Source organism: Monodelphis domestica, chromosome X (genome assembly GCF_027887165.1).
Source record: "Monodelphis domestica isolate mMonDom1 chromosome X, mMonDom1.pri, whole genome shotgun sequence".
In the NCBI taxonomy this organism is placed as follows: Eukaryota; Metazoa; Chordata; class Mammalia; order Didelphimorphia; family Didelphidae; genus Monodelphis; species Monodelphis domestica.
The window spans coordinates 23,657,922-23,671,974 of record NC_077235.1 but is presented as its reverse complement, the minus strand read 5'-3'; the positions used below and the strand labels follow the sequence as shown (position 1 = coordinate 23,671,974).

The following is a 14,053-nucleotide window of genomic DNA, read 5'->3' as shown; positions in this document are numbered from 1 at the left end:
TAATTCTTAGCTTTGTTTCACCCTACAGTTTATCTTTGAAGCCATTTTTTCACCTTTTAATGGTCCTCCAAAGAGCTTTGGATAATAGATAATAGAGCTGTATCTGAATAATTTTTATTTTATTTAGAATAGATCTAATGTATTTTGTTAAGAACAATAGCTCTAATCTGGGTAGAAAACTAATTTTAATTTTTTTATCTTTTGTTTCCCACTTCTGAATAATAGAACTATACCTACATATGTACATATGGAAATGTATATATTTATATGAACACATAAAATATGTGTAAAATGGTTCTATTATTGAGAAATATATAAATATATTATATACTCCTATATAAGAAAATATACATATATGTGTATTTCATACTTGTCATCAGAAAATAGGTAGTCATAGAATATGAGTTTGCAAATGAATAAGCCAAGGCCTGGAGAGGTACAGTTTAAACCTATATTTTCTGACTCCAAAATCAGTGTTCTCTACATTCTATTATGCTAACTAACTAAGGATGCAGAGGGGTTTACATTTGCTGCTTACATCCATAGAGAATTTGGATAACTCATTTTTAATTCACTGGGCCTTAGTTTCTTCATTTGTAAAATGAGGGAGTTGGATTCTATGACAGGAAGCTTGATCTACTGCACAAGCTTTTGTTTTCAAGGTCAGCTGCTTTTAGGATGGATTTAGTAGCATTAACAACTGTTTAGTCCCTTTGTTGACTTTCAATTTGATTTTCAGACTTGTTCCAGAGACACATTTGAATGCAAAGTCTCAGTCATTCTCCATTTTCAGTATCCACTATTTTGTTTTCTACAACCTATTCTAAAACATCTCTTCTCTCCATTGTCTTTCCAAGAGTTCCGGTTTTCCTCCTTATCTCTTCCTTTCATTATTTTAATAAGATTCTAACCTATATTGGAGACCATTATGATTATCCTGTCTACCTCTAGTAATTGTGGTTATAATTCACTTGTTGAATTCTCTTATCTTATAGTCTTTATTCATTGTATTAAGCTTCTTTAGGCTTATCACTTTTTTTCAGTATTTCTACTGGTTTTTCTTTGACATTTTCTCTTTAAGTAATTCTTTCCTTTCCCATTTTTTATCATTCTTATTCTTTATTGTATTTATTGGTGATCTTTTGAGGTGAAGATGGGAGAGCAGGATTGCTCCAACTGGCCCGCCATCTTGCTAGAAGAACATACAAAATAACACCAAGTTGACAATGTTGGTTTGTTTCTTAAATCTTCAAGTATACAGCTCTCTGTCTTTATACTTTTACATTGGGATAGATGAGCTCAAGAGGTGAGTAAAGAACTGGGTCACTGTATAGGATGAAATTGTGCATTATTCCCCAGCATACATTGATTAGTATTAGTAATCATAGACTGGCAACTTCCTACAGGAAATTCGAGAAAGTTAGGTGCCCTTCAGTAGGGAGATATCAATCCCTCCTTATGAAGAGTAGAGAAATCCCTCTCTCCAAGCAGCTTCATATATACTAATGTGTAAATATGGGCCTTTAATATACTCTTTTCTAATGTGGCTAAGAGATGCCCACCTTCTTTTGGTTCCTATGGGAAAGATTTTGGGTGTCCTAATTTCCATGAGAGAAATCTTAAAACTTACAAGTTATAATCTTAACTACGTGTCCTAAATGTTTCCGCCTGAAAAACCTTGGACAGGTCTTAAGTTTGGATGCCACTGAGAAATTGCAAACTTAAGGAATGTTCCCATGGGCTTGGAAGCATTGGGAAAACTTAAGGAGGGCCGAAGAGGACAGAACAAGATAAAGAAATATAACATGCAAAAGCATTATGTCACACGCCGATGGTGGGAAAGAGGAGAAGTATTGTGTTGAATCTCTATAAATTCTGTATTTAAGCATCAATGGCCATTGCTTCTGAGAAGTCTTTCCACAGTGGTCAGTCTGTCTGTCTGTCTCTCTCTGCCCCACCTTATCTGATAACACAATACTTCTCTTCTTTCCCACCATCTGTGTGTGATTTAAAGTTATTTTGCTTTGGAACTTAAGAAAAATGGGCATTTATTGGAATGGAACAGAATAAGAGGATTATACAAGAAAGCACACATCTCCTTTATGTCTAACATGCTTTTCAAGTATATAATAAATTGAACCAAAACCTTTCAAAGGTGTCCTTCTTGTGTGAGCTTCTTTCTAGCCTTCTTTCTGTTCTTTTAATTTTTAAAACTATTTTCTCATTTCTTACAATACTTCATTAATTCCATGCTATAATTTGTTTAGTCATTCCCCAATAGATGTGTATCCCCTTAGTTTACAGTTCTTTGGGATATGGTCTTAGTATAGCTGAGACCAAGAGTATGCACAGTATTGCTAATTAATTTAAAAAAACCTGTTAAATGGGTCAGATATGCATATCTTTGGATGCTTATCAGGAAAGACCACAATAGCACTGGGGAGTAATGCTTCAATCACATTCTAATAAGGAACAAAGGGTGCTGGGACAACCATCACAAGAAAGTTAAGACACCTGGTGCAGAATTGTGGAGTACATGGTGGAGGGATGTGGCAAAATTGAGATATTAATGCATTGCTGGTGGAATTGTGAACTGATCCAAACACACTGGAAGGCAATTTGGAATTATGCCCAGAGGGCTAGAAAACAATGTGCACCCTTTGATGCAATTGTCCTTTTGTGGTGGCAAAGAATTGAAAATTGAATGGATGTCCATGAATTGGAGAATGGCTGAAAAAGTTGTGGTATAACATGGTGATGGAATACTGTTATACTGTAAGAAAAAATGAACATGATGATTTCAGAAAGAGCTGGATATCCACACTGTTCAAACAAAGACCTAAGATCCCTCAGTGGGCAAAGCAACCATTGAGAACACCAAGTGTACAAAGACCTGAGACCGCTACTGTGTAAATGAAGTCTTGAGACTCCCTCCACTGTGCAAAACATCAGTTGAGACCACCCATTGTGCAAATAAGATCCAAGACCCCTACTCTACGGTCTAAGTGTTGAGGCACCCCAGTGAACAAACTTAGATCTTAGGCCATCACTGTCCAATAGAAGATCCAAGATTTCCCACATATAACCAATGACCTGAGGCCCTCTTTAGGGAATAATAAGACCTGAGGCAAACACTGTTCAAAATTTGACCCAAGATACCCCACATGCAAACTAAAGCCTTCAGACTACCAACTGTATAAACCAGCAGGAGACAACCCCTACTATTTTAATGAAGACCTCAGACCACGCCACTGTTGAAAGTAATATTGGAGGACTCCCACTGTGCAATCAAAGGCCTGAGGATCCCAACTTCCCAAACTAACACAGGAGAAAGACCAAACTCAAAACAAATCCCTTGGGTCCCCACATTTTTCAGACTAAGACCTAATGCCCCTCCCCAGGAAAAGCAACCACTGAGAACACCTACTGTGCAAAGACTTGAGAGCCCCCCCCATGCAAAACATCAGTTAAGACTACTTATGCAAATAAGGTCCAAGACCCTTACACTGGGCAATCTAAGTTCTTAGATGCCTCAGTGAACAAACTAAGACCCTAGGCCCCCAACTGTGCAAACTAAGACCTGAGTCCACCTCTGTATAATAGAAGAACTAAGATACCCAATAAGGAGTCTAAGAAATGATGTTCCCAACTCTATAAAGCAACTCCTAAGATCTCCCCACCCTACAAAGCCATGAGACCCCACCACTGTACAAAACATCAGTTGAGACCACCTGTTGTACAAATGATGTCCCAGACCCCTACTATGCAATTTAAGTTCTGCAGCACCCCAGTGAGCAAACTAAGACCTTAGACCCCCAACTGTTCAAACTAAGGTCTGAGGCCACCACTGTACAATGGAAGACTCAAGATACCCCACAACCAGCCTAAAATGAGCCCCCCACTCCGCCAAGCAACTGTTGAGATCCCCCCATTATGGAAAGACCTGAGACCCCCTATTGTGCCAAACATTAGTTGAGACCACTAGCTGTGAAAATAAATCCAAGACCCCTACTGTGTAATCTAAATCCTGAGGCATCCTACTGAGCAAACTAAGATCTTGGGCTTCTGATCTAAATAAATATGGACCCCCACTCTACCAAGAAATGTTGAGACCACCAACTGTGCAACTAAAGTTCAAGACCACCTACTGTGCAATCTAAGTGCTGAAGCACCCCACGGAGCAAATGAAGACTTTAGGGCCTCGACTGTGCAACCTAAGAACTGCGGCATGCCATTGGCAAACTAAGACCTCAGGCTACCACTGTCCAATAGAAGACCCAATACATCCACATAGAAAGGAACACCTAACACTCTCCTTAGTGAAAAATAAGACTTTAGGTCACTACTATCCAAAATATGACTCAGTATATGAGTGGACATAAAGGATATTATAAGTAAATTAGGGGAATGTAGAATTATTTACCTCTCATATCTATGGAAAAGGAAAGATTTCCATGACCAAATAAGAGAGAGAGATATTATCAGATGTAAAGAGAATAATTTTGACTATATTAAATTAAAAAGTTTTTGTATAAACAAAACCAATGTAACCAAAATGAAAAGGGAAATAACAAACTGGGGAAAATTTTTATAATAAATTTCTCTGATAAAGGTCTAATTTCTCAGATGTATAGAGAACCATGTCAAATGTATAAGAATACAAGTCATTCCCTAACTGACAAATGTTCAAAGGATATGAACAAGCACTTTTCAGATGAAGAAATCAAAGCTATCAATAATCATATGAAAAATATTGTAAATGTCTCTGGATTAGAGAAAACAACTCTGAAGTACCACCTCACACCTAGCAGATTGTCCAACATGACAACAAAGGAAAGTGATAAATTCTGGAGGGGATGTGGCAAAGCAAGGATATTAATGCATTGCTGGGGGAGTTGTGATTTAATCCAGCCATTCTGGAGGGCAATATGGAATTATGCTCAAAGGGCTATCAAACAATGCATACCCTTTGATCCCTTAATACCACTACTATGTCTATTTCCATAGAGTTTTAAAAAAAACAGGGAAAGGACTGACTTGTACTATATATATATATACATATATATATGTGTGTGTGTGTGTATGTATGTATATATATATATATATATATATATATATATCAGCCCTTTCTATGGAAGCAAAGAATTAGAAATTGGGGAGATTTCCATTAATTGGGGAATGACTGAGCAAATTGTGATATGTGGTAATGGAATACTTTTGTGCTGTAAAAAATGTAAGAACAAAATTATTTCAGAAAAAAGCTAGAAAGATCTACATGAACTAATGCAGGGCAAAATAAGCAAAACCAGGAAAACAGTGTACATAGTAAAAGCTATAGAGTGGAATGATCACTGGTGATAGACTTAGCTGCTACCATAAATATGATGATCCAGGACAACTCTAAGGAATTTATAACAAAGGATGCTATCTACTTCCAGAAAAAGAACTGTTGGAGTCAGAATGTAGACCAAAGTATGAGATATGATCATTCCCTTACAAAAATGAATAATGTAGAAATATGTTTTATATGATAATAAAAAAAAAGATTAAAAAAGTTGGGGGTATAGACAGCATGGGGATGGGGATAGTATAGTGGAATAAGGCAGGCAGTCTGAGGGTAAAAGAATGGGGAGGGAGAAAGTTGCTTATATAAGTGGCATCAGAGTTGGTAGCACTCAAACAGCAATGAACCCTTAGGAGATAGAAGAGTGCTCAGGGGGGAGAAGTTTGGGATTTCATTTTTTGAGAATTTTGGAGGTGAAAGACTAACTTGTATTAGTTCATTCACACGGGTTAGTTAATTCACATACTAACATCTCAAATTTAATATTATCAGCAATAGTTACTGTTCTGCTGGTCTTACTGTGAATGTCTAGAACTTATCTGAGGCATACAGAACATAATAGTTAGCAGGACCAAAAGGACCTAATAGCAAGGCCTAGATGGCTTCCCCTGATTTAGCACATAGTCCAAGGATATGATTTTCAGTTCACTGTTTCTTAAAATATTGTAATATTCCATTATATTTATGCACCACAATGTGTTTACTCAATCAAAATCAATGGACATCTACAATTCTTTGCTATCATAAAAAGTACTTCTATAGATATTTTGGTGTATATGGGGGACTTTCTTCATATACATGGCTTCTTTTTTGCATTTTTTATTGTCATGTAAAACATACTTCCACATTGGTCATTGTTGTAAGTGCAAAATCCTATGTAACCAAAACCCCCAAATTAAAGCATAAATACACTGATGTGAATGATAGCTTGAACAGTTCTGTCTCTGGAGGTGGATAGCATTTCCTGTGAAAAGTCTTTCAGAATTGTTCAAGATCAGTGCATTGCTGAGAGTAGCCAAGTTTTCACAAATAATCATCATCCAACATTGCTGTTATTGTGTACAATGTTCTCCTATCCATGATTTCTTTGAGGAATGTTTAGTAACAGAATCACTGGGCTAAATGATATGGATATTTTCATTACTTTATACATTTCTAAACTGATTTCAAAATTGGCTTTTGATTCAGAGGTCTACCAACAATGCACTGGTGTGCCTGTCTTCCCATAACCCCTTCAATATTGACTATTCCCATTTTTCATCATCTTTGCTAGTTTGTAGGTCATAAGATAAAACCTCTGGGTTGTTTTGACTTACATTTATCTTATTATTAGTTATCTGGAATGTCCTTTCATATGATTATAAAAGTTCTCAGTTTTTCTTCTGGAGATCTGCTTGCTCATGTCCTTTGACCAGTTACCTGTTTGGAAGGGCATGGCTTTTAGTCTCATGTATTTTTGTTAAACTGTCTATATGTCCTGGATTCTGAAGTCTCATCTGAGAAATCTGACACAAAGATTTTTTTTATTAGACTAGTTTTCTTCTTAACCTAGTCGCCTTAATATTATTTATGCTTTAGTTTTTCAGTTTAATAAAGTGATCTATTTTATCTTTTGAAATTGTCTCTATCTTTACTATAGTGAAGAATACCTCTCTTACTTGACGTTACAAATGGTATGATCTGCTTTTCTTCTAAAATGTTTATGACATTATCTTTAATATTCAGATTTTATAAAGGTATACTGAAAAGAACCATTGAAAATAAATCAACATAACATTAAACTTATATATTCTAGTCACATCATTTAAATTAATAAATAAAAATACTTGAATTACTAGAATATATAGGCAATAATACACTAATGGTAAAAGATTTTAATGTCTTTATCTTGGCCAAATCTAACAGCTGTAAAAACAAAAGAGAAAAGACAGAATTGAACAAATTGCTGGAAAAACTGGAGCTGAATTACTTTCAGTGCTTTCTGAAATGAGGCCACCAAAAACATATGTATTTCTCACATCATTTGCAATTTTTACTGAAAAAAATGATCATGTAGGACATAAATGTATTGTAACTACATTTATAAAAGGCAGAAAGAGTAAACACATACTTTTTAGACTGTAATGAAATAAAAATAGCAATCAGTTTAAGCAAGAAGAACAAAAGGCACATATCCAAATGAAGACTTAAATAATGAAGAATCCAAAGAATACACCATAGAAATAATAATTACATGAAAGAAGGATAATAATGAAACAACATAGCAAAAATTTCAGGATGCAGCTAAAGCATTCCTCAAGGGGAAAAATATATCTACAAGCATACCTTAACAACCTAGAAAAGAAGTGGATTAATGAACTGAATATGCATTTAAAAATAAGAAAGCCAACAAATAATGCTAAAACATATTTCAAAATGTTATATTAAAAGCAAAGGAAAAAACAGAAAATTAGAAATAAAAATATCTAAAAATGATAAAGGTAAAAGCTACTCTTTTAAAAACTAATAAAATTAATAAATTTTAAGCTGACATGATTAAAAAGAGTAAATAGTCAAATCAACAAATGCAAATTAATAAGATAAAATCCGAATTAATAAAGAATTTTAAAACGTTATTAGACAGCTCTATGCATAGTTATATTTTAACAAAAGTGAAAACACAAAAGAAATAAAACAATAAAATATAAAACACTCAAACTAAAAAAGACCAAATTATAGTGAGATCCAAGAAACAAAGGGAAATTCCATTCCAAATAACTATATGATTCACAAAATATCTGAGGATTGATATACCAAAGCACACAAATACTTATATAGATTCAACTATAAAATGCTCCTTAAAGAAAGAAAAATGTTAAGTAGCAGGAGGAATATTCAGTGCTTGTGGTCTGTCTGTGCCAATATTTTAAAAATTATGATAGTACCATAGTTATTTTATACTTTTAAAGCTAGAGTGATTAAATTGTCAAATGCATACTTTAAAGAAACAAAATTCATTTGGAAAAATAAAAGATTTAGGGAATGTTACGAGAAAAGATGAAAGCAGAGGTAAAAGGGGAATGGTACTTACAGACCTCAAACTATATTATAAAGAGTTGTGAGTTTGATATGCTATCTCATTGTCATTTTGTCATTTGCTTTGGTAAAATTTTCTATTATTAGAATGATTTGTTCTTTAAAACAGCAATTCATTAAGATTAAGTTATTTAAAGGCCAGTTAACTTTAATGTTTTATTCAAGGGCATGTTATTCAATGTCATTTTTATTATGCTGTATTTATAAAAGACCCCTAGTATTCTTGGTTTTATACACTAGTTTGAGAGATTTGGGGGCCTCAATACAAGGTCAGATTTTCAAAAGGTGCTTTTCTGAGTGAGCAAAATAAGAATTCCTTTTTTATTCCCATTCAATAATTATCAGAGGTTTAATATATTTAATTTCTTTAAAGTTCTACTTCTTTCCTTAACTATTTTTGTTTAATTTTTGAGAGTTTTTTTCTATTCTTCAAGGGGGGGTACATTGAATTTCTCCACTATTATAGTTTTTACTGTATCTTATAGGATGTATGTAGCATGAGTTTTTATAGCTTTATTACATTTTCCTGCTGCAATATAATTTTTCTTTTAATACCTAAAAGGCTATGATGCCTGATGAATATATGAATCGTTAATATTCATTTATTATGTTACCTTTAAGCATAATGTAGTTTCCCTGCTTTTCTTTTTATCTTGTCTATTTCATCTCATTTGCATGCATGGTTATAATTCTTCATTGTGGGTTCCCCTATATATTTGACTTTTTGGATCTTTTTCTCTGCCCTCTGCTATTACAAAGACTTAGGTGGTGAAAGAGTAATTTGCCTAACTTTTGTGATCTATAAATAATGAGATCTGTTTCTATTCCATTGCTACTCTACTCTTCCCCTTACCCACACCTACACCTGACTGTAGGCTTTATGCTTTCCTTTTAATCTTCCTTCATAGTCCCCCCTCCCATATGAGTTTCTTTGGCTCATGACTTCTCCCTCATCTATCCTTCCCTCTATCTTAAATCTCTTTCTCCCTGCTCACTGTCACTCTACTTATCTTCCTGTTGAGTTTAAAGAATTAGAACACCATACTCAGTATGTGTATGTCAGGATGTATGAATAGGTTCAATGCTTCTTCATCTGATTCAGATAAAAGTGATGTTCACAAAATGTCCATTCCCTCCTCCCAACTGATTTCCTCTATTTCCCTGCTTTGTCTCATATACTTTTATGATTTGAGATAGTGAGTTCCAAACTTTATTCTTCCCTTCTATTCCTTCTTCTCTTAAGGTCATTAATACAGGACTAACATACTCCCAGTTCCTCTGCCAATATTATTCTGTCTTCTCTATGACACTTAAAGACACTTGGGATTCTGCAATAACAGCTATTTCTTTTCCTCTTATTAGCATATAGACAACTAACCATCATATAGTCCTCTCCAATGGATCATATGTATACTTCTCCACATTCTTGAGCTTCCATTTCAAAGTGTCTATTCAGTTCTTTTTCTCTCCCTCAAGAAATCTTATAAATGTTATATTTCATTAGAAACCCCTTTTTTTCAGGATTATACTCCATTTTACTGGACAGGTTATTTTTGGTTGGAAGTCTTTTATTCCTTTGGAATACTGCATCCTAGATTTTATTCTCATTTAGGATAGCAGCTGCCTCTTCTTGTGTGATCTTGGTTCTTGAACTCTGCTTTGGGCTCTTTTTTTGGCCTGAAAGCTCAGGATTTTTCCTATAATTTTTCCAGAAGTTAACATTTTGTGGTTTCTTTCAGAAGGTGACTGATGGGACCTATTTTCACCTTGTCCTCTACTTCTAAGAAATGTGGGCAGTTTTCAACTTTTTAAAATTTAGATTATTTTCCATGGTTACATGATTCATGATTTCCCCCCCTCGCCCCGCCCACCCCCCCACCAGGGCTGACAAGCAGTTCCACTGGGTTATACATGTATCATTGTTCAAAAATCTATTTCTTTGTTATGTATATTTGCAGTTGAGCCATCCTTTAACATCAAAACCATAATCACCTCCCCATCAAACTACGTGATCGATCCTGTGATTTTCTTCTGCATTTCTGCTTCTACAGTTCTTTCTCTGGATATGGACAGCATTATTTCTCATAAGTCCCTCAGAATTGTCCTTGGTCATTGCATTGCTGGTAGTAGAGAAGTCCATTACATTTGATTGTACCACAGTGTATCAGTCTTTATGTACAACGCTCTCCTGTTTCAGCTCCTTTTGCTCTACATCAATTCCTGAAGGTCATTCCAGTTCACGTGGAATTCTTCCAGTTCATTATTTCATTGAACACAATAGTATTCCATCACCAACAGATAGCACAATTTGTTCATCCGTTCCCTAATCAATGGACAGCCCTTCATTTTCCAATTTTTTGTCACCACAAAGAGCGCAGCTATAAATATTCTTATACAAACCTTTTCCTTACGATCTCTTTGGGGCACAAACCCAGCAGTGCTATGGCTGGATCAAAAGGCAGATAGTCTTTTAAAGCCTTTTGCACATAATTCCAAATTGCACTCCAGAATGGTTGGACCAATTCACAACTCCACCAGCAGTGTATTAGTGTCCCAATTTTGCCACATCACCTCTAACATTTATCTCTTTCCTTTGCTGCCACATTGACCAGTCTGTTAGGTGTAAGGTGGTACTTCAGAGTTGTTTTTATTTGTATTTATCTAATCAGGAGGGATTTTGAACATTTTTCCAAGTTTTTATTGATAGTTTTGATTTCTTCATGTCAAAACTGCATATTCCTGTCCCTTGATCATTTGTTGATTGGGGAAGGCAATTTTCATCTTTATAATTTCGTGAAATATGGTGTCTGGGCTTTTTAAAAATGATGCCTTGAAGGTAGTCTAATGATGCTTAAATTATTTCTCCTTGACCAATTATTCTTCAGGTCAGTTGTTTTTGATACTATATATTTTACTTTTTCTTCTATTTTTTAAAAATATTTTTATTTGGCTTAATATTTCTTGTATCATTGAGTTCTTATTTTCTGTTTTATTCATTTTAATTTCCAAGGAGTTCAATTCTTGTATAACATTTACTACTATCTCTTCCAAGATATGAATTCTCATTCTTTTCTCTTTAGTTATTCTGTTTTCCATCTTTTGTCTTATTTCTCCCAGGTACTCTTGTAATTCTTGTGTTCAGAACATTCTATTCTCTGAGGTTCTTTGGTCTTGTTGTAGAGGTATTCTCTTCTGTTTTTACCCCTTTGGCTTTTCTCAGCCCCGATTATTTCTTCATTGTGTTCAGTTTTCTTTTGTTTATCCCCATCTGCAGCTTCAGGTTCTGTTTAAGGGCTTATGTTTCGTTGTGCTCCTATACTCCTGGATGATATGGTATGGTGAGGCCCTGCTTAATGCTAAGGGCAGTGACTAAAACTCAGATTTTACCTTGTCTAGGACATGTCTGCCCTTGTCTTGTGGTTTGGTGTGGGCTACTTGAATGCTGGGCCTGAAGGCACCTATGTGGATTCTGGGTCAGACTGTTTAGTCTTGCTTCCTGCCGCAGCTGAGTTGTCTTCTTCTGAGTGATAGGCTAGTTCTGTCTCCCGCTGCAGCCAGGAATCCAGAGTCCCCTTGTGCTTGATGCCACTCTAGCCCCATAGCCTGCAGTGGGAATGGGCTCCTTTACATTGCATCCCTCATCTAGGCTGGCCAGGGAAAATATACTTGAAATGCTTAGTATGCATTTTGCATTCAGGCAGATGTCCACCACATCAACGTTTCTCTCTCCTTCACTGGCGATTTGGAGGGAGCTTTGATATTGTGTTCAGCTGAGCTAAAGGAAATGTCAAGGATCATTTTGATAAATGGGAGCTGTCTGATCTCTTCTGTTAACAAGTGCTTTTTCTGTCTGGGAACATGCACCTGTGAATGCCTCTTTTTCCCCCTCCCAGGACATGAGGCTCTAGCCTACAGCTATAACATCCCAGGGACCAGGGAGTCCCACACATCTTGATCCAGGCAGAGCTGGAAAGAAGACTTTTGAAAAGTACTTCAAGGACTTGTGTGCGTTGCCTTTTGATGCTGTTACAGAATCCAGAAAGGCCAGCCACGCCGCTGAATCAGTGTCTGAAGGTACAGATTTTTTACTTCCCTGAGGTAGAGTGGGACTAGAAACAGAATTGCGGATTACAGACACTGAGCAGTGGTGGCCATTAAGCAAAGGGCAGTAATGCTACCTAAGCAGCTTATTGGCCACATCATATCATTTCACCCACTTTAGCATCTACATGGCAATCACATTACCAGTGAAAACTTCAAGCAGACTTAGCAACACAAAAAAGATGGACACACCTAGGCACATGTGTGTATATATGCACACATACATATATACATGCATGTGCACACATGTTTATATCTACCCTGTGTCAGTCAACAGATAGATACAGCATAGATATAGATTTCACTTTTGATATATGTGTATGCATACATACATACACATACACACATTTCAAATTAGCTGCGATCTCCTCTCTATGGAATTTATACTCATTCTGGTACCGATGAGAAGCTGTTTCTGGGTTCTCATTCTGTTCAGCCCTTTTGTAGGCTCTCCTATACATCCTTCATAAAGAATCCACTCAATCAATGTACCTTAGATTGTCATCTGAAACTGCGTGTGTGCGTGTTGAGAGATCTCTATAGTATAGATCTTTCATATAAATATATATATATAGCTTATATGTATATAGCTACATTTACACAAAGATTATATGAGATATTTCTTTGTATCTTTGTCTATAATTCAAATCAATCTATCCGCATTTATATATGGACAAAAGGTAGGTCTAAATAGTCTGTATGTAGTACGTTATCAACAAAGGCTTGTGGGAAATAAGTAGAATATAAGAAGTCATCTAGACAAATGTCTGACTGGAAAAGACATACACGGAACAGGAGACAGTTATACAGCAAGAAAAAACATATTAGAGATCGGAGGGTCATAGAGATGGAAAGCTGGAGATACACATCTGTAGCCCTGTACTGATAAAAGATCCAGATGAAAGTCTGAGGTGCAATAGGTAGATTCTTTCTGGAGACTTTAAAGGAGACCGTGGACAAGTTCTACCAAGGATGAGAACACTTGGACAGCTTCTCATATGCATTGAATGTATAATAAATAGGTGGTTGTGAAGACAAATGAGATAATAATTATAAGTGCATGGCACAATGCCTGGCACACTGTTAGCACTATAGAAATGTTAGTTGTCATCATCATTATTATTAAATCACTGCAAAATTGAGATAAATATAAACACCTACACATATATACCTATATCTGTTTATCTGATTTGTGTTAACTACCTCTGTTTGAAGGTTCCACTGGTAATGTAATCACCATGTAAAGGCTAAAATGGATGAAATGACTAGATGTGTCTAGATTCTCTCTCTCTCTGTGTCTGTCTCTTTCTCTCTCTCTTTCTTGACAGCAAGGTGGTACAATGGATAGAGCACTGGGCTTGGAATCAGGAAGACCCAGGTTCAAATATGTGACCTGAGATACTACCTCTGTGTCTCTGGGAAGGTCTGTCTCTCTCTCTCTCTCTCTCACTCACTCACTCACTCACTCACTCACTCACACACACACACACACACACACACACACACACACACACACACTTTCACATGAGTCAC

The 14,053-nt window shown here is 35.8% G+C and overlaps 1 long non-coding RNA gene across 1 annotated transcript in view; it reads left to right on the top strand.

Annotated features, from left to right (window-relative positions):
• Positions 1-13,013, top strand: part of LOC130456092 (uncharacterized) — a 37,296-nt gene extending 24,283 nt beyond the window's left edge. The window contains exon 3 of the long non-coding RNA XR_008914403.1: positions 12,313-13,013. This is a non-coding gene — a long non-coding RNA (uncharacterized LOC130456092). The remainder of the gene's footprint in view (positions 1-12,312) is intronic.
• Positions 13,014-14,053: the final 1,040 nt, after the last annotated feature.